Source organism: Carcharodon carcharias, chromosome 3, assembly GCF_017639515.1.
Source record: "Carcharodon carcharias isolate sCarCar2 chromosome 3, sCarCar2.pri, whole genome shotgun sequence".
Taxonomy (NCBI): domain Eukaryota; kingdom Metazoa; phylum Chordata; class Chondrichthyes; order Lamniformes; family Lamnidae; genus Carcharodon; species Carcharodon carcharias.
Genome location: NC_054469.1, coordinates 182,440,771 through 182,467,180, shown reverse-complemented (window position 1 = coordinate 182,467,180; position 26,410 = coordinate 182,440,771). Strand labels below are relative to the sequence as shown.

The 26,410-nt window shown below is 41.6% G+C and overlaps 1 protein-coding gene across 10 annotated transcripts in view; it reads right to left on the bottom strand.

The window, feature by feature from the left end:
- Positions 1-26,410, bottom strand: part of atxn1a (ataxin 1a) — a 439,854-nt gene that overhangs the window by 96,365 nt on the left and 317,079 nt on the right. The window contains exon 1 of one of the 10 annotated variants that reach the window (XM_041183905.1): positions 5,646-5,663. The exons of the other annotated variants lie outside the window; for them this stretch is intronic. The gene's annotated coding sequence lies outside the window, so the exon portion shown is untranslated. Of the gene's footprint in view, positions 1-5,645; positions 5,664-26,410 lie in introns of those variants that run through there. 10 annotated transcript variants of the gene reach the window in all.

The window sequence follows — 26,410 nt, the reverse complement described above, 5'->3', positions numbered from 1 at the left end:
TGATGTGAAGTATTTGTTCAACACTCTGCCAATGTCCTCTGGCTCCACCCATAGATTGTCCCCTTGGCCCCTAATGGGTCCTACTCTTTCCTAGGTTAACCTCTTTCCATTGATATACTTATAGAATATCTTGGGATTTTCCCTACTTTCACCAAAGTAATGCTCTGATAATAAAGCAGGGCAATAGACAAGCTTGGGAATTGCAAAGTTGTTTGTGATACCTGATTCTGGCCTGGGATATTTTAACTATACATCATCCACACTTTTACAGCAAGTGAAAGAAAACTAAGTGTTAATCCTAATCTCAGCCTTTAATCTTTATCCTTAGTGTTTGTAACAAAAACAGATTATAGCTGCCATGTTTTGATTAAAAGCTCTGCCTACAGCCCTAACATTTAAGTCAGCACAACACCCATTTACTGCCTTGGACAGCACAAAAAAACTACTTAAGCATATTCATCACTTCAATTTAAAACTTCACTTTTGACTAGCATAGTGGTGACCAGACCAAACATTGATATTCCTGATTTTTATTGATATTTCCTCAACTGAGGGTTCTCACACAGCATGATGGACAGGGCTCTCAGTGTCCAATCCATTTCACACACCTCTGCTCTCACCCTTTTCCCTCCCTCCCAGAACCACGATAAGGCTCCCCTTGTCCTCACCTACCACCCCACCAGCCTCTACATTCAACAGATCATCCTCTGCCATTTCCACCAGCTCCAGCTTGATACAACCACCAAACACATTGTCCCCTGCCCTCCCATTTCAGCATTCCGAAGGAACTGTTGCTTCCACAGCACCCTAATCTACTCCTCAGTCACCCCCAACACCCCCTCCCTTCCCTACGGCACCTATCTGTGCAAGCGGAGGAGATGCAACACTTCCCCTTTCACCTCTTCCCTACTCACTGTCCAAGGCCCAAACATTCCCTTCAAGTGAAACAACGATTTATGTGCACTTCTCTCAATTTAGTACATAGTATTCGGTGCTCACAATGTGGTCTCCTTTAAATTGGGAAGACCAAAAGTAGACTGGGTGGCCACTTTGTGGAACACCTCTATTCAGTCCACAAGTAAGATTCCAAGCTTCCAGTTGCTTGTCATTTTAACTCTCCACCTTGCTCTCATGCTTACCTTTCTGTCCATAGCCTGCTACAGTGTTCCAGCGAAGCTCAACTCAAGCTCGAGGAACAGCACCTTATCTTTCGACTTGACACTATAGTTTTCTGGAATCAACATTGAGTTCAAAAACTTTAGGCCATAACCTCTGCATCCCTCTTGTTCTATGTATTTGCTTCTCTTCTTTGATTTACTGGGTTAGTCTTCATCTTGCTTCTTTCTTTAGCCCTTCGTGTTGCATTCAGATAGTTTTTATGTAGCTCTTCACACCCCATTTGTTTCTTTACTATACTGCGGATGTTGGAAATCTGAAACAAAAACAAGAACTGCTGGAAAAACTCAGCAAGTCTGACAGCATCTGCGGAGAGGAAGACAGAGTTAACGTTTCGAGTCCGTATGACTCTTCATCAGAACTTCAGTCATACAGGCTCGAAACGTTAACTCTGTCTTCCTCTCCACAGATGCTGTCAGACCTACTGAGTTTTTCTAGCAATTGTTGTTTTTGTTTCTTTACTATATCCATTACTCTCTTTGGTTGTTGCATCATGAAACCTTTTGTTATTTAATCTCTCCTGTCCTCCACCCTACCACAGACCTTCTCCTTTGTTCTTCCTGCCCTTCCCCCTACGCCCCTGGCTTAAAAATTCCTCCATTTCTTTCTTTCTTCAGTTCTCATGAACTGAAACGAAACTCTGTTTCTCTCCACAGATGCTGCCTGGCCTGCTGAGTTGTTCTTTGCTTTTTGTAAGGAACTCAAATATCAATACAAAAATGAACAAGAGCAACAATAATGAAAACATCAATAGTCATGACCTGGCATAAGCGTCCAGGTTACAATCTGCATAATGAAAATAAGCTCATGCATTTATAGTCAGACATGATAAAAACAATTCCATTTTGATGTGTAACCAAGTGATGCAGGGAGAGTTGCTGTTTTGAAAGCTGAGATTCTACACACAAAAAAACACAAGAAACCAGTGGGAGCAAAATTTCCACAAAAGAACAAAGGGCTGTAAAATATTTGTAAAAGAACACATTTATTATGCTCTTCGTCTATCCACAAAGCCAGGTGGTAGGTATCAACTAATATAATTTGCATTTTTAACATCTGCATCAACTGCCCAATGTTGCGCCTTGTTAGCCAAGTTTCGTATCCCAAATTCCATTCCACCACTTCTGCGACAACGGGTGGGATTTTCTGGCCCTGCTGAAAGTCAATGGACTTTTGACTGGGCTGCTGAATCCCACCATGACAGGATGGGAAAATCCCAGCCACTGTCTGCCTCCTCTCTTACTGTCACTGCTGTCAAAACTCTTATTCATACTATTGTCAGGTCAAGGCTCAATTTTATCTGATGCTCCCTTTGCTAGCCTCCATCCGTTTCAAATGCCCAAATTGATCAAAATTCAGCAAACTACTGAATACAGTTTTGTTATTCAACTCTTTTACATTTATATAGTTGACTTATATAGAACTGTCAGGAGTTAAGATGACATACTATGACATATATTCATAATTATAATTTATATTTCCCTCAGTCCCAGGTAGGGGTGGGCCTGTCTGTAATATTAAACTTTCAAAATGGCAGCCAAAATCTTCTAGACTTTAGAGAACGATGAAATACAAGGTTAAAATTGTGATTACATTAAAAGTTCTTTTATATTACACTTCCATGCTGGATGGAGAGCAGCTGCACATCAAAATTTATCACAGGACCTGTGCAGCCAGTTTACCCCATAACATACAAGAAATATGCATTATCAGAGACTCGCTGCATGGAATGTCACCCAGCTACAGAATGGCCAGACTCAGCAAGGAAGTGGCAGGTACATTTTTAACTCTTTTAGGGTGACGTACAGGATTCAGACAGACCATAGAGTCATTAAATTAGCCATAATTTGAGTTAGTTCAGGTTCAAGATCAGTTTAAATTCCTGAAGTTACTGAATTCATGGCAGCAGATTCTGTTGTCAAAATAGGGGCGAGGCTAATTATTTATTAACTGTGCTTTTTTTTTTATTCATTCATGGGATGTGGCCTTCACTGGCTGGGCCAGCATTTATTGTTCATCCCTATTTGCCCTTGAGAAGGTGATGGTGAGCTGCCTTCTTGAACTGCTGCAGTCCATGTGGTGGAGGTACATCCACAGAGCTCTTAGGAAGGGAGTCCCAGGATTTTGACCTAGTGACAGTGAAGGAACAGCAATATATTTTCCAGTCAGGATGGAGGGGAACTTCTAGGTGGTGATGTTCCCATCTATCTGCTGCCTTGTCCTTCTATAAGGTACTGCTCGTGGGTTTGGAAGGTTCTGTCGAAGGAGCCTTGGTGAATTCCTGCAGTGCATCTTGTAGACGGTACACACTGCTGCTACTGTGCGTCGTTGGTGGATTGAGTGAATGTTTGAGGATGTGGCGCCAATCAAGTGGGCTGATCCGTTCTGGGAGCTGCACCCATCCAGGCAAGTGGGAAGTACTTCATCACACTCATCACTTGTGCCTTGTAGATGGTGAACATGCTTTGGAGAGTCAGGAGGTGAGTTACTCATTGCAGGATTCCTAGCCTCTGGCCTGCTCTTGAAGCCACAGTATTTAGATGGCTAGTCTAGATCAGTTTCGGGTCAGTGGTAACCCCCAAGATGTTGATAGTGGGGAATTCAATTATGGTAATGCCATTGAACATCAAGGGGCGATGGTTAGGTTCTCTCTTGTTGGAGATGGTCATTGCCTGGCACTTGTGTGGCGTGAATGTTACTTGCCACTTGTCAGCCCAAGACTGGACATTGCCCAGGTCTTGCTGCATTTGGACATGGACTGCTTCAGTATCTGAGGAGGTGTGAATAGTGCTGAACATTGTGCAATCATCAGCGAACATCCTCACTTCTGACCTTACGATGGAAGGAAGGTCATTGATGAAGCAACTGAAGGTGGTTGGGCCGAGGATACTACCCTGAGGAACTCCTGCAGTGATGTCCTGGAGCTGAGATGACTGTCCTCCAACAACCATAACCATCTTCCTTTGTGCTAGGTATGATTCCAACCAGTGGAGAGTTTTCCTTGATTCCCATTGACTCCAGTTTTGCTACGGTTTCTTGATGCCACGCTCGGTCAAATGCGGCCTTGATGTCAAGAGCAGTCACACTCACCCCACCTCGGACGTTCAGCTCTTTTGCCCATGTTTGAACCAAGACTGTAATGATGTCAGGAGCTGAATGGCCCTGGCGGAACCCAAACAAGGCATCAGCGAGCAGGTTATTGCTAAGCAAGTGCTGCTTGATAGCACTGCTGCTGACCCTTTCCATTACTTTACTGATGATGTAGAGTAGACTGATGGGGCAGTAATTGGACAGGTTGGATTTGTCCTGGTTTTTATGTACAGGACGTACATGGGCAATTTTCTGGGTAGATGTAGCTGTACTGGAACAGCTTGGCTAGCAGTGTGGCAAGTTCTGGAGCACATGTCTTCAGTACTATTGCGAGAATATTGTCAGGGCCCATAGCCTTTGCACTATCCAGTGCTTTTAGCCATATCTTGATATCACGTGGAGTGAATCGAATTGGCTGAAGACTGGCATCTATAATGCCGGGGACCTCCTGAGGAAGCCAAGGTGGATCATCCACTTGGTACTTCTGGCTGAAGATTGTAGCAAATGTTTCAGCTTTATCTTTTGCACTGATGTGCTGGGCTCCCACATCATTGAGGATGGGGATATTTATGGAGCCTCCTCCTCCAGTGAGTTGTTCAATTGCCCCCCACCATTCACGACTGGATGTGACAGGACTGCAGAGCTTAGATCTAATTCGTTGGTTGTGGGATCGCTTAGCTCAGTCTATCACCTGCTGTTTATGCTGTTTGGCAATCAAGTGGTCCTGTGATATAGTTTCACCAGGTTGACACCTCATTTTTAGATATGTCTGGTGCTGCTCTCTGGCATACTCTCCTGCACTCTTCATTGAACCAGGATTGATTTCCTGGCTTGATGATATTGGTTGAGGGGTGGATATTCCGGGCCAGATTGTGTTCGAGTACAATTCTGCTGCTGCTGATGGCCCACAGTGCCTTATGGATGCCCAGTCTTGAGTTGCTATATCTGTTTGAAATCTATCCCATTTAGCATGGTAGTAGTGCCACACAACATGATGGAGGGTCTCCTCATTGTGAAGGCAGGGCTTCGTCTCCACAATAACTGTGCGGTGGTCACTGCTACTGACATTGTCATGGGCAGATGCATCTAAAGCAGGCAGGTTAGTGAGGATGAGGTCAAATATGTTTTTCCCTCTTGTTGGTTCCCTCACCACCTGCCACAGACCCAGACTAGTAGCTATGTCCTTTAGGACTTGGCCAGCTCGGTCAGTAGTGGTGCTACCAAGCCACTCTTGGTGATGGATTGAAGACCATCCAAAGTACATTCTACGCCCTTGCCACCCTCAGTGCTTCTTCCAAGTGGTGTTCAAGATGGAGGAGCACTGATTCATCAGCTGAGGAAGGGTGGTACATGGTAACCAGCAGAAAGCTTCCTTGCACCTGTTTGACCTAGTGCCACGAGACTTCATAGAATCGATGTTGAGGATTCCCAGGGCAACTTCTTCCCAACTGTATACCACTGTGCTGCCATCTCTGCCTGTCTGTCCTGCCGGTGGGTGATGGTGGTGCCTGGGGCATTGTCTGTAAAGTACAATTCCATAAAGATGACTATGTCAGGCTGTTGCTTGACTAATGAGACAGTTCTCCCAATTTTGGCACTTGCCCCTAGCTGCTAGTTAGGAGCGCTTTGAAGAGCTAACAGGGCTGAGTGTGCCTTTGTCATTTCCGGTGCCTAGGTCGATACTGGGTGGTCCACCTGGTTTCATTCCTTTTATGAGACTTTGTAGTGGTTTGATACAACTGAGTGGCCATTTCAGAGGGCATTTAAGAGTCAACTACATTGCTGTGGGTCTGTCTGGAGTCACATGCAGGGCATGCCAGGTAAGGATGGCAGATTTCCTTCCCTTAAGGACATTAGTGAACCAGGTGGGTTTTTACAACAATCGACAATGGTTTCATGGTCTTCAGACTTTTAATTCCAGATTTTTATTGAATTTTAGTGTGGCAGCGGGATTCAAACCCTGGGGCTCTGGATTACTGGTTCAGTGATAATACCACTATACGATTACCGCCCCCCCCCCCCCCCCCCCCCCCCCCCCCCCAATGTTACTTATGCACAAATGGTACAACAATTTCAGAAGAGGGGCAAATACACAGTTAAACTAAAAAATCCGAAAGTTTCTGTCTGATTTGCACTACTCCACCATTAGGTTCTGGAAAATGGAATCTCGCTGCCTGCCTCATCATTGAAATACGCTGAATGGAGCAAAGTTACTGTATAAATGTAATAGATATGAACTAAACTCACTGCTTAAACTAAGCCCAAATTAGAGTCAGGAGGAATGTGACATGTAGTTTTCACTAAAAGCACATGGGGGAATTGGTATTCATACAGTGCCTTTCACACTCATGATCACAATATCCCAAATCATTTAATGTTGCATCTGTATCCTAATCCAATGAACTACTTTGAAATCTGGTACAGTGCAAGAAAGGACTAATGCAACTGAAGAAATCAACTCTACTAACCACAAAGGACAGAGCATAAAATCGATTAGATGCAGCATTAACATTGATTCTCACACCCTGCTAACTGTAGGTGTCATAGATTCCATCAGTTATTTTGGAACCCAAGGTCTCTTCCTTGGCTTTTACCTTCACAATGCTATCAACAGTCACGTTTCAATTGCAACTAACTAGACCATGTACCAGCTGCCATACAATCAGACATACTGCACTTCTCATTGATCTTGGATACTTCAAACTCTGTAGCTTCATCAAAAAAGAACTCAAACTCCATGGCACTCATCCTTTGCTACAACATTAAAAGATCCTAGCAGCACAAACTTATTTATAAGCCTCCCTCCTCCTGCTGTACATAAAAGTTTCATGTCTCAAATGTGGACACACTAGAATTGCAAAACATGCTTGGGTACAAAAATCAGGTTTCACAAATCTTTTGAGCATGTAACTAACAGAACAAATAAGGAGGAACCAGTGGATGTAATAAATTTGGATTTTCAAAAGCCTTTTGATAAGATGAGTGGTTACAGGGATAAAGGCTCACAGGATCGCGGAAAACATGTTAGCATGGGCTGAGGATTGGTTAACAGAGAGAAAACAGTATTGCTGAAACAAAGAGACATGCTGTCAAAGCTTTTCGTCTTGTATTCATCAGGACTGCAAGAATACCAAGTTTCAAAGGGGACAAGAATTTATACTTTATGAGAAAAGGGTGCTGATTGGTTGGCAAGAGGGCTCTGATTGGTTTAAACGTTGCCATGGAGAATGCACCAGGGAACGGTTATGCCCCCATGTTGTTTAAATTCAAACCAAGCAAGTCGACCATGGTCAGTCGAGGTATTGCCATGGGGAATGCACCAGGGAACAGTTGTCCCCCAAGTATTTGTTTACTTGAAAAAGGCACAATGCCTGGATATTCTGTTCGCAAAGACAGGGCCCTGCGTATAAATATACGTAGCTTCTAGCACATATTAGTGAGCCACAATGCAAGCCTGGACTGATAATCTGAGTGTAGTTCTTTGCACAGTCAGGATTGTTTAGTAAGTCCTGTCCAAATGCAGAATTACATCTAATGTTGGCCACTATGTTGAGTTTTGCATGCACGGGCTGGTTGAGTACGGTCAGTGCTCTACCTTTTGCGAACAGCTGAAGGGACGTACTATTTGATATGATCCACCAGGCATTGGGGCGAATGGCCTACATAACTGGCATCACACCAGCACTGAAATTCATACACCACATTAATCATTTGTGGTAGGCAGAACATATTTTTGGCTTGATTGCAGCATCCTATTAGTGGAGGACATCACTCATTTTGTTACTACAAAGTAGCAGCGTGAACCGGCTAGCTTCATCTGTTGTTCAAACTGTGGACACACTGGGTAATCTGAGGTGAACTGGACACTCTTCAGGACTGAAAGCCCATTCATGAATTTGTGTGATATACAGTGAGAAATGATCTGATCGGGGTCGGCATTATCCTGATTTGATGCACCCTATTTCAGCATCAAGCTTGCACTGTGAGTAAATGGCTCCAACCCTATTTACGCTGTTGCCGTTAAGGCCAATCTTATAGCGTGTGATGCTGTAAGAACTCCAATGCATATAACGACCAGTGAAGGCAGGCTTGCAGTAGAGAGCCCATTCGCAGGTTTCTCAACTAGCACGTTGAGGAAAGAAAACAGAATAGGAATAAACTGGTCATTTTTGGGATGCAATGGTTTAACTAGTGGGGTGCCGCAAGAATCAGTGCTTGACCTTCAGCTATCTACAATATATATCAATGCCTTAGATGAGAGGACCCAGTGCAATGCATCCAAATTCGCCGATGAAACAAAGTTAGGTGAGAAATTATGACGAGAATGACGTAAAAGGTAGCAAAAGGATATAAATTGGCGAAATGTTCAAGTAAGATGATGGCAGATGATGGAATATCATGTGGGGAATTGTGAAATTATCCATTTTGGAAGGAGGAATTTCAAAAGGTGAGACACTATTAAATGTTGGTAATCAGAGGGATTTGGGTGTTCTTGACAAGAAACACAGAAACATGTAGGTACAGTAAGGAATTAGGAAGGCAACTGATATGTTAGCTTTTATTGCAAAGGGGTTGGCATATAACAGTAGGGAAGTCTTACTGCAACGATTTCAGGATTTGATGAGACCATGACTCTGGGGACCTTTGATCTCCTTACCCAAGAAAGATCACTGGCTTATATGGGGTGCAACAAAAGTTCACTAGATTGATTCTTGTACTCAACGAGAGATTGAGTCGGTTGGGCCTTTATTCTGAAGTTTTGTAGAATTTGAGGTGGTCTCATTGGAACAAATACTTTTAAAAGGCTTAACTAGGTAGATGCTGAGAGGCTGTTCCTCTTGGCTGAAGAGTCTAAAAGTAGGAAGTCACTCTCAGGATATGGAGTTTTAAGACTAAGATGAGTGTTTTTTCACTCAAGGGCTTGTGAATCTTTGGAATTGTTTACCACAGATGGCTGTGGATGCTCAGCCACTGGGTACATTCAAGAACGAGACAGATTTTTCGGCAGTGAGGTAAATGGAGAAAGGGTTGGAAAGTAGAGCTTATGTCGAAGTTCAACCATGATCTGAGTCAGGGAGTGGGGGGAGGGAGAGCAGGATCAAAGGATATGACAATAAGACACAGGGGTAAAAGTAGGCCATTTGACCCATCGACTGATCTGCCATTCAATGAGATCATGGCTGATCTGATAATCCTCAACTCCACTTTCCTGCCTTTTCCCCATAACACTTCATTCCCTTACTGAGTAAAGATCTGTCTATCTCAGCCTTGAATATACTTAACGATCCAGCCTCCTCAGCCCTCGGAGGTAAAGAATTCCATGGATTGACTATCCTGAGACAAGAAATTCCTCCTCATCTGTTTTAAATGAGCACCCCCATACTCTGAGATCATGTCCTCTGGTCCTAGACACTCCCACAAGGGGAAACAACCTCTCAGCATCTACCCTGTCAAGCCCCCTAAGAATCTTATATCTTTCAATAAGGTTGCTTCTCATTCTTCTGAACTCCAATGAGCACAGGCTCAACCGACTTAACCTCTCCTCATAAGAAAATCTCTCCATGCCTGGGATCAACCTAGTGAACCTTCTCTGGGCTGCCTCCAATGCCAGTCTATCTTTCCTTAGATAAGGGGACCAAAACTGTTCATAGAATTTGAGGTGTGGTCTAACTAGTGCCTTGTATAGTTTTAGCAAGATTTCCCTATTTTTATACTCCATTCCCTTTGAAATAAAGACCAACATTTGATTCGCCTTCCCGATTATCTGAACTTATATGCTAGCTTTTTGTGATTCATGCACGAGAACCCCGAAATCCTCTGTGCTGCAGCTTTTTTCAGTCTTTCTCCATTTAAATAATATTCAGCTCTATCCTTCCCGCCAAAGTGCATAACCTCACACTTTCCCGCATCATATTCCATCTACCACATTTTCGCCCACTCACTTAACCTGTCTATATCCCTCTTTGTGTCATCCTCATCACTTGCCTTCCCACCTATTTTTGTGCCATCCACAAATTTGGCGATAGTACATTCATTTCCCTCATCCAAGTCATTAATATATATTGTAAATAATTTTGGCCCCAGCACTGATCCCTGTGGCACTCCACTAGTTACAAGCTGCCATCCTGAAAATGCTACCCCATATCTCAACTCTCTGTCTTCTATTAGTTAGCCAGTCCTCTGTCCAGACTAATGTACTACCCCCAACACCACAGGCTCTTATATTAAGTAGCTTTATGTATGGTACCTTATCGAGTGCCTTTTGGAAATCTAAATATATTACATCTACTGGTTCTCCTTTATCTATCCTGCTTGTTACCTCCTCAAAGAATTCTAATAAATTTGTCAGTCATGATTTCCCCTTCATGAAGCCATGCTGACTCTGCTTGATTAGGTTATGCATTTCTAAATGCTCTGCTATTACATCCTTTATAATAGACTCCAACATTTTCCCAATGACAGATGTTAACTGGCCTATAGTTACCCAATTTTTGTCTCCCTCCCTTTTTGAATACAGGTGTTACATTGACAGTTTTCCAATCCTCTGGGACTTCTCCAGAATTTAAAGGTTCTTGGAAGATTATTACCGGTGCATCCACTATCTCTGCAGCTATTTCCTTTAATATCCTAGGAAGCAACCCATCAGGTCCGGGTGACTTATTGACCTTTAGCCCCGTTAGCTTCCCTAGTAGTTTTTCTCTAGTGATAATTATTGTATTTATTTTCCCCCCCTATTTTGCCCTGTGATTATTTAGCATTTTTGGTATGCTATTAGTGCTATATGACTTGGTTGTCTTTATTTGTGCTGCAACACTTATTTCCTGCACATATTTAGTTGCAGTCTCAGTGTCAGTATCAGAGCGTCAGCTGATGCATTAAAACAAACATGTTGGCTTGACACATACAAACAATAAAGTTCAAGTTATCCGTTTTTGGGTCCAAGCAGTTCCTTAACCATTTCCAAGTTCTTGTATCCACATTACTTATCATTTATCAATTGCTCCTCTGTAAAACATGCTTCTGATTCAGTGAATGCTGAAGATATATAATCAGGAAATATCAGTATATGAGATTCCCAACTTGCAATATAGAGAATTGACATAGATTTTTACTTAAAAAAAATTAAAGAAAAGTATTTTGAATAAAATACTTCATAATTTCATGCAGGATTTGAAGTACTGTTCCTGGGATTAAGAGTCCAATTATCATCAAATGGATCTACCTGTGAGGGGCTCCCTGCACAAAGGCTTAACATGCAAGGAGAAAAATAGCATTTAAATAAATTGATTTATTTTCTGTATTTTCATTGTCTGATTTATTATGGGCTGTGGCAAGTTAATTGGTTAAGAGCGTGCATGAGAAAGTGCACGAGAGTGAGAGGGTGTGCATGCATGAGAGCGTGTGTACACGAAAGCGTGTGTACGAGTGTACAAGAGTGTGTGTGGGTGTTAATGTGTGAGTACACGAGTGTGTGTGTATGTACGAGAGTGTGTGTGTACGAGAGTGAGAGTGTGTGTGTGCGTGCATGCATGAGAGAGAGAGTGTGTGTGTGCGGGTGTACGCGACAGAGTTTGTGTGCGTGAGAGGGAGAGAGTGTGTGCGCGTGGGCTTTGACTCTGAAGCTGCAGCCGTTTCTCTACCTTGATATCATTGCAGAGCTTTAATAACACATCTACTGCCAATCACAGCACTAACATTAATCAATTGTGATGTAAATAGGCAGCTTTACAAAACCAGATTTCATACAGTAATTTGGACATAGAAAAATTCCATCCTACTGCCAACATCAGGTACAGTTGCGCATGTGCCAGTGGCTGCAGTGTGGGTCAAGTGTGCAGTTACAACTGTTTCTGCTGCACTTTCAGTTGGTGGCAGGAGTAACTGTTCTTTCTAATGCAGTTTCCTTCCCCGCCCTATTATTATTTTGGTGCATATCACCCTTTAGGTTTGCCCAATGTACAAGTTCAAGTTCTGCTTTGTTTCCCCCTCCTCTAGGTATGTGATCATCCACTTTGGACCTAAAAAGTGGTCAAATTATTTCCCAAATGGCAAGAGGGAGGGAACCATAGAGAAGCGGGGAGAATTTAGGGGTCCACATAGAGTTAACATAAAATTAGTGGACTGCAGCTATGAAAAGTAACTTAAAAGTTTAATGGAATCTTAGCTTTTAACTCAAGGGGACTGGAATACAATGGAATGGAGGTTATGCTACAGTTGCATAAGGTTCTGATTGGTCCACATCTGGAGTACTGCATTCAGTTCTGAGTACTACATCTGAGGAAAGATATAATGGTCTTGAAGGGAATGCAGTGCAGTATTTCTTGAGGATAGGTTGCAGAGGCTGGTCTTATCTTCCTTTGAGCATAGATGATGATTAAGGGGTGATCCATTTAAGACAAGTAAAGGATTTGATAGGGTGGATAGGGAGGAACTATTTCCTCGGGTGAAGGAGTTTAGATCAAGGGGCATTAAAATTACAGGAAGCACTAATTCACACAAAGGGTTGTAGAAATCTGGAACTCTCCTTCCAAAAATCTGCTGAAGCTACATTTAATCCAAAAATTCAAAGCTGACATTGACAGATTGTTAGGCAAAGGTATTTAGGAAAATAACTCCATTAATCCTCCCTGATTCTAAGATACAGATCAGCCATGATCTGACAATTGTAGAACAGACTTGAGGGGTTGAATGACCTACTCTTCTTCCTACTGCCCTCTACGGATGTGCAAGTCTTTCTTAAACCATCCGCTCTCTGCCAGTTGCAAGGTCATACTTGAAATGAACTTCATATAGCCAATTCCTGATAGGAACAGAAAATTGCCTACATTTGGCACAAATTGCTGTAATTTGGCTACTATGCTATAAGAGCAGTCTTAATAGTGGCTGGTGTAGGAAGTAGGAAAGAAACTCAAGAATGGTGCTGATTGCATTTGGGATATTGCGCGCTTACAGGTCAGAGTAGAGGGAACTTTAACCAGTGTCATAGCTGACCCAGGAACAAGAAGAACAACACTGAACACATAAGTTCCATTTCCTCTGCTCTTATGTTCATGACCTGATGAGACAAGCAAACAAATGCTCTAAAAAAGGGAACCTTCACCACTAAATTCACAGATTGAATAAGACTTTGTACTACATTTGGTAAAGCTGAGCAACAGAATTCAAAATCAACTCCCTAAGATGGCAATAATAATGGGCTCTTACAGTACAACTCTTGTGTTTAATTTCCTGTATGCTATTTTCAGTACACTGATTTAATGATTGTCCAAAAAGTTCACAAAGCAACTTAAACTCATTAATTGCTGCAGGAAGAATAGTATTCAGAGGAAATTAATCCCATTAGCGATAGGGTATGTTGTTTTGTGACCTTAACCAAAGTGCAGCTTTCTAACATTGTGTATTGTGTTCCAAGTGCTATAATGTGACCACTTTGTTATTAGACTGATCAGGCAGGTGAAAGAAATAAAACAGAAAACTTTGGAAAAACTTAGCAGGTCTGGCAGTATCTGTGGAGAGAGAAAGAGAGTTAACTTTTTGAGCCCTTATGACTCTTCTTCAGAGTGAAAGAGAAACTGTGTTTGACAAATCCAGAGAAGTTTTTTGAGAATGAAACTAGCAGGGTAGATAAAGGGAAATCAGTGAATGCAGTATATTTGGATTTTCAAAATTGGCACATAAAAAGTTAATGCACAACATAAAGACCCAGGGGGTTGGGCTAATATATTAGCACTGATAGAGAAAAGAGTAAGACTTGCAGTGCTTTTCACTATTATTGGATGCCTCAAAGTATTTTATAGCCAATGAATTATTCTTTGAAGTGTTGTGCCTGGAAAATGTAGGAAACACAAAACAAATTCCCACAAGCAGTGATGCAATAATAACAAGATAATCTGATGTTGATTAAGGGATAATTACTGGCCAGGGCCCCAGGGATAACTCCCTTGCTCTTCAAAATAGCGCCATGGGATCTTTTACCTCCACTCGAGCAGGCAGATGGGGCCTCGGTTTAACGTCTCATCTGAAAGACAGCATCTCTGACAGTGTAGTGCTCAGTCAGTGCTGCACTGAAGTATCTCCTTGATTTTTGTGCTCAAGCCTTGGGGTGGAACCTAAACCCGGAACCTTGTGATGCAGAGGTGAGTGTGCCACCAACTACAAACTGGATTGATTAAAAGATAGGAAACAAGTAGAAATAAATGGGCCATTAACATAGCGTTACTAGTGGGGAATCAATGTTGGGGCCTCAGTTATTTATAATCTATATCTTAGATGAAGGAACCAAATGTAGGGTATCCAAGCTTGCTGATGATACAAAGCCAGGTAGGAAAGTAAGCTATGAGGGGGACACTAAGGGTTCACAAAGGAATAAAAGCTGGTTAAGTGAGTAAGAAGATGGCAGATGGAATATAATGTAGAGAAGTGTGAAGATATTCACCTTGGTCGTTAGAATAGAAAAGCAGAATTTTTTGTACAAGGAATGCAGAAACTTAGAATGCAGGTGCAGCAACCATTTAGGAAGACAAATGGCATGTTGGCCTTTATTGCAAGGAGATTGGAATACAAGTATAAAGTGTCGCTGCGATTGAACAAAGTTTGGTGAGGCCACATCTGGAATCCTGTGTTTTGGTCTTCACATTTAAGGAAGAATATATTGCATTGGAGGTAGTACAGCAAAAAGTTCACTAAATTGATCCCTGGGATGAGGGGGTTGTCCTATTGAGAGATACAAAACAGGCACAGACAGAGTGGGCCGAAGAGCCGTCTCCTGTGCTGTAACCATTCTATTTTCACATTGGCTCTACAGTTTTAATATCTTTAATAATTTTATTTTGTCTCATGGGGAAGAGGAGAGTGTTATCAAGGAGAAAAGACAAAAATCAGGAAAGATCAGAAAGAGGTCCCTTCAAGAAAATTAGCAGACAAATATAAAAACAGCAATTGTATGAGCTGCTTATGTTAGTGCATAATTTTTAAAAGCTCAGGTTTTCATCTTATGCCCTCAGTTAATGCCAGACTGCAATCATGATTATTGAAGGCAGGTATTGAGCAGCAAACTTTCCTGCTGATTTTATGGATCTTAGAAAAGCTATTACAGCAGTAGGTTAATGTTAACCAGGTTTATTCCTGAATACACAATACTTTAATTTCTCTCACTTACTTAGATATCACCAGGTAGTGTTCGGCTACAGGCAAGAAATGTATTAATCTGGAATTTAAAGAATTAAAAACTAGCTAAACATGAATTCCCTTCCCCAATCCCTCTCATTCCAACATTTTCTGGGTTTTGTGACACACAGGTCCAAGTTCTGCTTCTTTGAAATTAACCTGGGTGACAGATCCAATCATTCATATTGTAAGTCACTGAAATGGTGTCCCCAAAATAAAACAAAATTTATAGATGGTATGAAAAATGTTGGCAAGATGGAGTTTTTTTTTAAAGTTTTCAGTTAGGATTAGTGACTTAGTTGATTGCTTTTCCTTAATGGTATAGGATAGCACTGCAGTTAGCTAGTGCTCTACAGATCAAGGCAGTCACTGTAAACTAAATGTGCATTTGCCAATTCTTTTTCTGCTTTATTATTTTCACATGATTCCAATGTTTAACTATTTTACACGAACTCTCTAAAGGAGCACTGATGAATGCAAGTTTGGAACTCATTATTGGGGGGAAAAGAAACATGCACAGAGACAAGGTAGAGTCATTTGTAAATTGAAAAATCTATATTTGCACAGTCCACTGGTCTGACGACTTACATCTTGAGAATCATAAACGAGCTCCATCTTCAGAGTCTGCCAATCCCATTCTGGTTTTAAAATCAGTGACCAACAACTCGCTTTCTCCCTTGCCTGTTCTGTTTGCAGTTCTCGCTCACCAATAGCTGGATAAAACTTGATGCCCAGTATTGCTCGCTTTTATTTGGTCTGCAAAACCAAGGCAACAGAAGCTAGACTGTAACACACAGTGACTGCAGAGCATTCCGCAGATCTGAGATTGACAGGAAAAGCAAAGACCACAAACCCTTCAGATCACATATCAAAAAAAAGCTCACAGCCATGTAAAATCAGCAATGATTTGAAATTCAATTTTGATCATGACTCTGGTTTAGATCAAATATACATAAATAGAGCAATTTCAACAATTGCCATTAAAAATCTAATTAACCAAAACAAAAGGCAAATTCTGGAAATTAACTTTTTCTATAAAGAATTAAAGGGAAAGTTTAAAAAAAAGTTTGATGCTCAGAGAGCTGTTACAATATGCCAGTCTCTGTGACAAAACCACTGTTAAAGCAAGTCCATAATTTTCTTTGAAAAAAAATTCGAAAGAGGAATGTCAATGGGTAATGGTGGGGCAGGAGGGGGGTGGTGGGAAAGAGGTCAGGAAAATGAGATTTAATGAGGAGCCTCAGCAAAAAACACAGGCTCAGATCAGACAGCCAATCTCTATGCTATATCCTATTACTCATTTCAGTTAAAAATGTGTTTCAAGGTGGTTTCTTTCTGTGTGTTACACTCTTGTCAAATCCCCATTGCGCTGTTTTCTATTGCTGCTTGGTCAAAGTGGATTCTGGGAGACCCATTTACATGATTGGCCCCGAGAGTTGAAATAATTTAGTTTGACTCTTTTATCCTGCTGCCAGAAGTACAGCCATAGGTTTTCCAACTACACTTTGCATATATATTATACAGTCCTTTAGCACAGGAAAACAGCCGAAGGATCATAATCCACAGTTCTGCTATGGACTGAGCAGTACAAACGCCAGTGGACAATCTCCTGCAATCTGAATAAGCAGCAACATATGCTTCACTGCATATGTAAAACTGCTTTTACTTTATTTTTCATTTTCCAGCATAGTTTATTATAAACAGTTTAATTATGCATCTTCAGCCTTGTTGAAGCAGTATGTCAGACAGCACTTCTCACAGTATTGAATTACCTGGAAAAACTCAGCAGGTCTGGCAGCATCGGCGGAGAAGAAAAGAGTTGACGTTTCGAGTCCTCATGACCCTTCGACAGAACTTGAGTTCGAGTCCAGGATAGAGCTGAAATATTTAAGGTTTGAGGTGTGTGTGTGGGGGGCGGAGAGATAGAGAGACAGAGAGGTGGAGGGGGTTGGTGTGGTTGTAGGGACGAACAAGCAGTGATAGAAGCAGATCATCAAAAGATGTCAACGACAATAGTACAATAGAACACATAGGTGTTAAAGTTAAAGTTGGTGATATTATCTAAACGAATGTGCTAATTAAGAATGGATGGTAGGGCACTCAAGGTATAGCTCTAGTGGGTTTTTTTTATATAATGGAAATAGGTGGGAAAAGGAAAATCTTTATAATTTATTGGAAAAAAAAAGAAGGGGGAAACAGAAAGGGGGTGGGGATGGGGGAGGGAGCTCACGACCTAAAGTTGTTGAATTCAATATTCAGTCCGGAAGGCTGTAAAGTCCCTAGTCGGAAGATGAGGTGTTGTTCCTCCAGTTTGCGTTGGGCTTCACTGGAACAATGCAGCAAGCCAAGGACAGACATGTGGGCAAGAGAGCAGGGTGGAGTGTTAAAATGGCAAGCGACAGGGAGGTTTGGGTCATTCTTGCGGACAGACCACAGGTGTTCTGCAAAGCGGTCGCCCAGTTTACGTTTGGTCTCTCCAATGTAGAGGAGACCACATTGGGAGCAACGAATGCAGTAGACTAAGTTGGGGGAAATGCAAGTGAAATGCTGCTTCACTTGAAAGGAGTGTTTGGGTCCATAGGAGGCACAACCCCATGCCCACGCAAAAGATGCAACACCTGCCCCTTCACTTCCTCTCTCCTCACCGTCCAAGGACCCAAACACTCCTTTCAAGTGAAGCAGCATTTCACTTGCATTTCCCCCAACTTAGTCTACTGCATTCGTTGCTCCCAATGTGGTCTCCTCTACATTGGAGAGACCAAACGTAAACTGGGCGACCGCTTTGCAGAACACCTGCGGTCTGTCCGCAAGAATGACCCAAACCTCCCTGTCGCTTGCCATTTTAACACTCCACCCTGCTCTCTTGCCCACATGTCTGTCCTTGGCTTGCTGCATTGTTCCAGTGAAGCCCAACGCAAATTGGAGGAACAACACCTCATCTTCCGACTAGGGACTTTACAGCCTTCCGGACTGAATATTGAATTCAACAACTTTAGGTCGTGAGCTCCCTCCCCCATCCCCACCCCCTTTCTGTTTCCCCCTTCTTTTTTTTCCAATAAATTATAAAGATTTTCCTTTTCCCACCTATTTCCATTATATAAAAAAAACCCACTAGAGCTACACCTTGAGTGCCCTACCATCCATTCTTAATTAGCACATTCATTTAGATAATATCACCAACTTTAATTTTAACACCTATGTGTTCTATTGTACTATTGTCGTTGACATCTTTTGATGATCTGCTTCTATCACTGCTTGTTTGTCCCTACAACCACACCCTCCACCCCCCCCACCTCTCTGTCTCTCTATCTCTCCGCCCCCCACACACACACTTTAAACCAGCTTATATTTCAACTCTTTCTTGGACTCGAACTCAAGTTCTGTCGAAGGGTCATGAGGACTCGAAACGTCAACTCTTTTCTTCTCCGCCGATGCTGCCAGACCCGCTGAGTTTTTCCAGGTAATTCTGTTTTTGTTTTGGATTTCCAGCATCCGCAGTTTTTTTGTTTTTATTTTTTTTCTCACAGTATTGCCTATTGAAATGACTGGCCTGGAATAAACCAGCACCACACTTCTCAGAGGGACATTCACACCGCAGACAATAGATTTTCCCATATTCATCAACCTTGTAATATTTAAGACAGCAAGCTTGACCTTCGTCCTCTTATGCTGGTTTTTCTTTGGTGTGATGTAAAGCGACTTCTTCCTCTTCTTGGCACCACCACGAAGTCTCAATACAAGGTGCAAAGTTGATTCCTTTTGAATGTTGTAATCAGAGAGTGAATGGCCATCCTCCAACTGCTTTCCAGCAAAGATAAGACACTGCTAATCAGGGGGAATACCTTCCTTGTCCTGGATCTTAGCTTTTACATTTTCAATGATATCTGAGGGTTCAACCTTGAGGGTTATCGTTTTCCCCGTGTGTTTTCACAATGATCTGCATTTTCAAATTCAACTCAACAACTCCTTCCCCTCAGAAAGGTGCAGCATCGAAAGAGATGTTTTCCTCAACTTTAACTGGAGTTTGTGAACTATTTTTAAGAGCTTTGCCCTCAAGCCAGCCAGGGGTTGAACCTGGAATCTTCTGATCCGTAGTCAGATGCACTTTTATATTGAACCTATTGAGGTTAGAGCCACTGGCTCCTAATGTGTGTGTCTTGGGCAGGTGGCAGCAACCCTGGAGTCAACTGGTCAGATTGATCCTCAGACTCCCAAATTTGGTCCAAAAAACATATGATTCTGGCACATAATTAGATGCAGTTTTCATCTCCAGTTTAGTACTAATTAAGCAAGAGAGCAAACCCAATAAGCTTGCAATTTGCATTTCAACTAACTTTATCTTCTCCTTGCTTGCAGACAATATTACAGATATCCTGTATCTGGAATTCTTCACTGTGGAGATTGTATGAGAAGTTCAGACCTATGTTTTTCTTTCCCCTTGTCTGCTTTCATTCTCATCCTCTGCACTCTATTTTTTCTTACACTGCCTAAGATTATGAAGTGTGTGTCTTGTAAATACAAACTGTGACTCCAACCATACTAATCTCAATGCAACTGATGACACAGATGAGCTGTGATCTGAACGACGGACCAGTTTCAAGGGGCTGAATGGCCTACTTTTGTCCCTATGTTCTTATGCATGCTGCCTGTAATGGACAGCAGTAGGCCAGTCAGCCCCTTGAACCTGGACAATCATTCAGTTAGATCATGGCTCATCTATGTCAAAATGCTCATCAACACCTGCTGTGGTTCCCTAATCTTGAATATTATTGATAGATTTTTGTTAGGCAATCTCAGTTTTGTAACTTTTAATGAAGTTCCTCCATTCTTCTTTCCTCTTTTCTTTCTTGCCCTTTACATACAAGCGTTAGTTCTTAAGTCATGTCTAATGAACCTAGTTGAATTTTTTGAGGAGGTAATTACGTGGGATTGTCTATGGATGTCATGTGGAAGACTAGAGCAGCTAGGGTGGTTCTCGTTGGAGCAGAGAAAGGTAAGAGGAGATTGATGTTTAGAGGTATTTTAAATCATGAATGGCTTAATAAAGTACAGAGAAACTGTTTCCACCCCAGAAGAGGGTGTTTTCCAGATTTCTGCTACCCTTTGTATGAAGGAGTGCTACCTGACATCAACCTTGAACAGCCTAGTCCAATTTGAAAGTTATACTCTTTTGTTCCGGAATCTCCTACCCAGAGGGAATAACTTCTCTAACTAACCTATTAAATTCTGTAATCATCTTAAAACATCCCCCCTTAATGGGAATACAAGCCAATTCTACATAACTTTTCCTTTTTAATGCTGGTATCATTCTGGTGAATCTGCACTGCAACACTCCAAGGTCAATGTCATTCCTGAGATATGGTGCCCAAAATGGAACATAGTACTCAAGATGGCATCTTATTAGGGTTCAGTCCAACTGTAACATAACTTCCATCTCGCATATTCCATCCAGTTCTCGAGAAAATGCCAACATTCCATGAGCTTCTTAAAAGATTTTTTGCGTCTGTACACTAGCTTTTAGTGATTTCTGGGATGCCTAAATCTCACTGCTCATCCACACTTCCTAGCTTCTCGCCATTTAGAAAATATTGCGAATTTTCTTTCTTGAGTCCCAACTATTCCACAATGAACTCCATCTGCAGTTTTTCCCCAATGGCAATCTATCAATGTCCTTCTACGACTTTGTCCTCCCATCTAAACACTATCTACTGCATCAACTAACTTAGATATAAACTCTTTATTCCTTTATTTCCTTCATCCAACACTGTGAAAAGTTGGCGCCCTATTATAGGTCCCTGAGGGACACCACTAGTCACGTCTGGCCAATTTGAGCTTGGCTCCTACTCTGTCTCCTACCTCCTAATCCATTTCTTCTCTCAAGACAAAAGGTTGCCTCTGATTCCAAGTTCTCACATTTTTGTTAACAATTTGATATGTGGAATCTAGCTTTCTGGAAGTCCATATAAATAAAACAGAATCATAGAATGATACAACACAGAAGGAGCCCATTTAGTCAATCAAATCTGTACTGGCTATATGGTAGGTAGAACTATTGAATTAATCCCTCTCCTCATCTCCTTCTCCACAGCCCTATAATTCTCATCACTTTTCAGTGTTTATCCAATTTATTTTTGAATGTTACTACTGAATCTGCTTCCACCACCCTTTCAGGTAGTGCATTCCAGTTCACAACTCAATGTGTAAAAAAACAAAAATACTTCCTCAGATTCTTTAGCCAATCACCTTAAATGCATCTTTTCATTACTGACTCTTCTGGGGTGGAAAAAGTTTCTCTTTACTCTATTAAGCCAATCATGATTTAAAATACCTCTCAACACCAATCTCTTCTTACCCTTCTCTGCTCCAAGGAGAACCACACTTGCTGCTCTAGTCTTTCCACATGACATCCACAGACACTCCTACACTAATTATCTCCTCAAAAAATTCAACTAGGTTCATTAGACATGACTTACAAGCTAACACATATAAAGGGCGAGAAAAGAGGAAAATAAAAAGGAGGAATTTCATTATCTAAACAATTTAAATATTCACTGATAGAGCAGTGGCTTAAAATTCAGCATTCTCCATTTCTCTGCCCACCAACATTTAAGGAATTTTGGAAAGGGGGGGGGGGGGGGGGGGGGGGGGGGGGTGGAGAGAAACCAAAGCAGCACTTGACCAGTCAACCATAGGAGGTAGTCCATTTTGCCGGTGTCAGTATTTCACCAGAGTAATCTAAACCAATCCCAATGCCCTGCTCCCACCCACAACCCTGCATCATCACTGTCTGCTCTAAATACTTATCCAATTTTTCCTAATAAAATTCATTGATCTCTGCCTTTACCACATACTGACACAATGGAGTCCAACTCTGAAGAAATTAATCCTAATTTTCCTTCTCAATTTCAGTGTGGATTTTAAAATTAATGACCCCCCTACCCATCACTGCCTTTAGCTATTCACCCAAACAAAACAATTCATAAGTTTAAAAATCTCTAAGAAACCTCCGCTGAGCCATTTCAGCTCGACAGGAAACATTCCCAGCATCTGAAGTAAGTCTCTGCTCCAGAGTGAATCTATCTATACTGTAGGCTCTCTACGGCTTTAATGTGGCTTCTTTAATGGGATGCCCAAGACTATAAACATCACAAATTCATTGTTCATGTCCTTTATGCTTCCGAATTGAAAACCCAAGATGTCTCCAATTGATGCTGACAAATGAAAGATTTTTCAGCAGGGAAGACTGCAGTGATTTTTCTCTTCCCCAACCTAAGAAAATGGGAGGCCAATTGTAATAACTGCTTGCACCCTGCACTGCACCTCCAACCGCTGATCCCTTCCAGTTAAAAATAAGAAAATTCAAGAGACAACAAATTTTAGTATTTATGGCTCAGTACCACATTACATTACCTAGCTAGTTTTCTCCTCTCCCCTAGTAATTGACTCTTCCACCCTGGGAAAAAGCTTCTATCTACTCTGTCCATGCCACTCATAATTCCACAGGCTTTTGCTTCCAGCAAGTGCTGGGATGTGCAATATTTCATTTTGGTGATACTTTTCTATGGTCATTGTTGTTTGTTGCTGTAATTCAACAAGCAGAGAACAAAGTGGTGGTGTTCAAAAAACCAACATCAATTCACTACAACCAACCTAGGCTCTGGCTCAACTCCTCCCTCCTCCACCCCAACCCCGCCATGCTGACTGAAACAGACAGCTCCATTGAGCGGCCAACAGCACAGTGCACCCTCAGGCAGGATGAGTGACAGCAGTTGGGTCCAGGCTGGCATGAGGCTAAGTGGCAACAACTGCCCCCACCACCCCACACCCCGCCCAATCCCAGCCAGCTCCCAGCCTCACAAGAACATAAACAGGAGAAATAGGCTATTCAGACTCTCAAGCCTGCCCCACCAGTCAATAAGATCATGGCTGATCTAACGAGGCCTTAACTCCACTTTGCTGCCTGCTCCCATAACCCTAGATGCCCTTGACTATCAAAGAATCTGTTTAACTCAACCTTGAATATATTCAATGACCTAGCCTCCACTGCTCACGGGGAAGAGAATTTTAGTTCACTAATTTCCTTCAGAATGCAGAATCCAGTTTGGCCTACATGTAACTCCAGCTCACGTGACCTGATTAACCAACAATGCACTCTGATGTAGCCTGGGAAGTAATTCAGACAATTACTTTAACAAAAAGGGGTGGGCATTAAAATATGCCATTTTCCATATTGCCTGCAACCCAAGCAAAACTAAAAAAAAAGCTATTTGCAAATCTGATGCACAAGTCATGTCTTATAACACAGTTTTTTTCTTTATAACCTATAATCCTGAGAGGTAGAAGTTATGGGCGAGAAGTATACAGCTGTTTTGGAAAGACTATTAAAAAAGCACTAAATTAAGGCTGCAGAATTAGGTTTAAACAATATTTAAACTCTTGCTCAAGGAGCCTGGGAAAAATGTTAAGAATGCTGGCTAAGAATGCACTTTCCCAGTAGAAATATAATAAAATGCAGATTCAAAATTATTGTGGAATTCTGTTAGAGGTTTGGATAACTAAAAAATCAAATTCAGTTGTGCTTTGCTTATTTCCCTTTCATTGATCCTGTCACACAACTAGAAAGAACAGAAGCCAAATTGAGATCCTGTACTTTAACAAATTAAGAATAACTGATGATCAGGCTATGAAATACTATAGGGTATGATTTATTATTGTTTGTCAGGTTATTACTTTGAAAACAACTTGAATGTACAGCCTTTATGATATTCTTTTAAATATAAAAAGGAAGCATTTACGTAGATCAGAGATTTCTAAACTATAGTTACGGGCTTTAGCCATGACAACCTGACCCAGAGAGGCCTGACAATCCAAGTCTTGGAGTCCAGCAACTGAGTTTGACTTGAGCTTCTGTACTCTTGTTTGTTTGGATAAGGCCGTTTAGTAATGTTATTGGGGAATAAATCTTAAAAATCTGATGACAAAGGTCTGTCAGTATCAACAATTTGAGATGCATATAAATTAGTGGAAACACGGGCTTAAACTTTACATGTGACATGCATCTGTGTGTCCACGGGATGGGGTGGGAGGGAAAGCTTGGACACCCTTGCTATGGATAGAGCCTTTTTGCTTTGAATTAACTGGACAGATATGATTTCTTATGTAATGATACACTGCATTCTTTTCTGGAGAGCTCACTGGGTAAATATTTGGTAATTTGTTGAACATTTTTGTGGTTATTTTTTCTCTCTCTCTGGAAGAAACTGCTCCAATTTGCAGAGTGTAACAGCAGAAAATATAAGCACATTTCCACATTTGTTTTTACTTAAAGGGAGTTCTGGGTTACAACACGACCGTTTTCTGCTGATTTCAAGGGGCATTCACACTACAGTTTTCTTGATTTATGGGATTCAAATAGTATCCCCTCGAGGATGTATATTTACTTTCTTCCGTTTCAAAGTCATGAGGTGCCTTATGCAGGTTTTCAGTCACAAAGAGTATCTATTTACAGGATTAGAAATTGGAAGCAAAGGATTGACAAATGCATATATCCACATTTTTTTCAGTTTATGGATCACTTAGGACAAGTTTTTTTTTGAAACAACATTATATGTTGACAGAGATTCTATTTCAAGATTCTGGGCATTGAGGGTGGAGTTAAACTGAACTGAATCCACCTCGGAAGTAAATCAACCCTGAAAAAACATTAAAATTAGCACCCTGGATACAGTAAGGAATTAATCCACACCCCTCCTACTCGTGTGTTGAGTACACAATAAATCTGTTGGCAGTGCCTGATAAATTAGCTTTTCTGGAGCCCAAGTACACAATTCCATGGCATTTCCTTTGCAATTAAAATACTAACCAGTCTGCTGTTATCTATATCCAACATTTGAAAGTCTGAGGTTCTGTACAGTAATGATCTATGGAGTGGTGACTGCTCCACAGCCTGGAAAGTAGACTCACTCTAGCTCCTTCCTTTAAATGGATCTTCAGTCTTACACCTGTGCTCTGACCTCACTGGTCAGCACTTTTCCAGGCGATTCTTTATTGACTGTCATGCAAGATCATGGGAGATTGACAAGTTCAACTAAAATTTGAACCACTAACTCTTTTCCAACGTATCACATAAAATTAAACTATACACTAATGGAATTAGTACCCACCCAAATCAGCTTCTCAAACGTACCAAACTGATTTGTTTGTTCCAGGAAAATAAATCCAGCCTGCAGCTACTGGTATTTTTTAAACCAGAAATAACTTAGGAGCCAAACTCTACCTTCTGCTCCCTTGACCTTATTCCTACTAAAGTGACCATCCAACTTCCCCTCCTGGTCCCATGAGATCTAATATTCTTAACTGTTCTCCATCTCTTCAGGTGATGGCCCTCTTCCTATAAATCTGCTGTCATTACCCATCTATCAACCCCACCTCCAACCTTCCTTTCCTCTCCAAAGTCCTTGAACATATTGTTGGCTCCCAAATCCCTGCCCATTTTTCCCAGAACTCCATGTTTGATTCCCTCCAATCAGGTTTCATTGTAATGAAACGGCTCGCAAAGTCAAGAATGGCATCCTGTGTGACTGACAAGATAAACTCTCTCTCTTCATCTTTCTCGGCCTGTCTGCAGCCTTTAACATGGTTGTCCACACCATCCTCCTCCAATGTCGTCAAGATGGGTGGGACTGCTCTCACCTGGCTCAATTCTCATCTATCTAATCGTAACCAGAGAATCCTGTGCAATTGCTTCTCTTCCTGCACAGCTGCTGTTCCCCCAAGTATCTATCGTTGACTCCCTACTTCTCAGCTACATGCTGCCCGTCTGCAGTGACATCATTTGAAAGCACAGAATTAATTTTCACATGTACACTGGCAACACCCAGCTCTTCCTTACCACCACCTTTCTAGACTCCTCCACTGTTGCTAACTTATCAGACTGCTTATCCGACAAAGTCCATTCCCTAGCCTCTGACGCCATCAC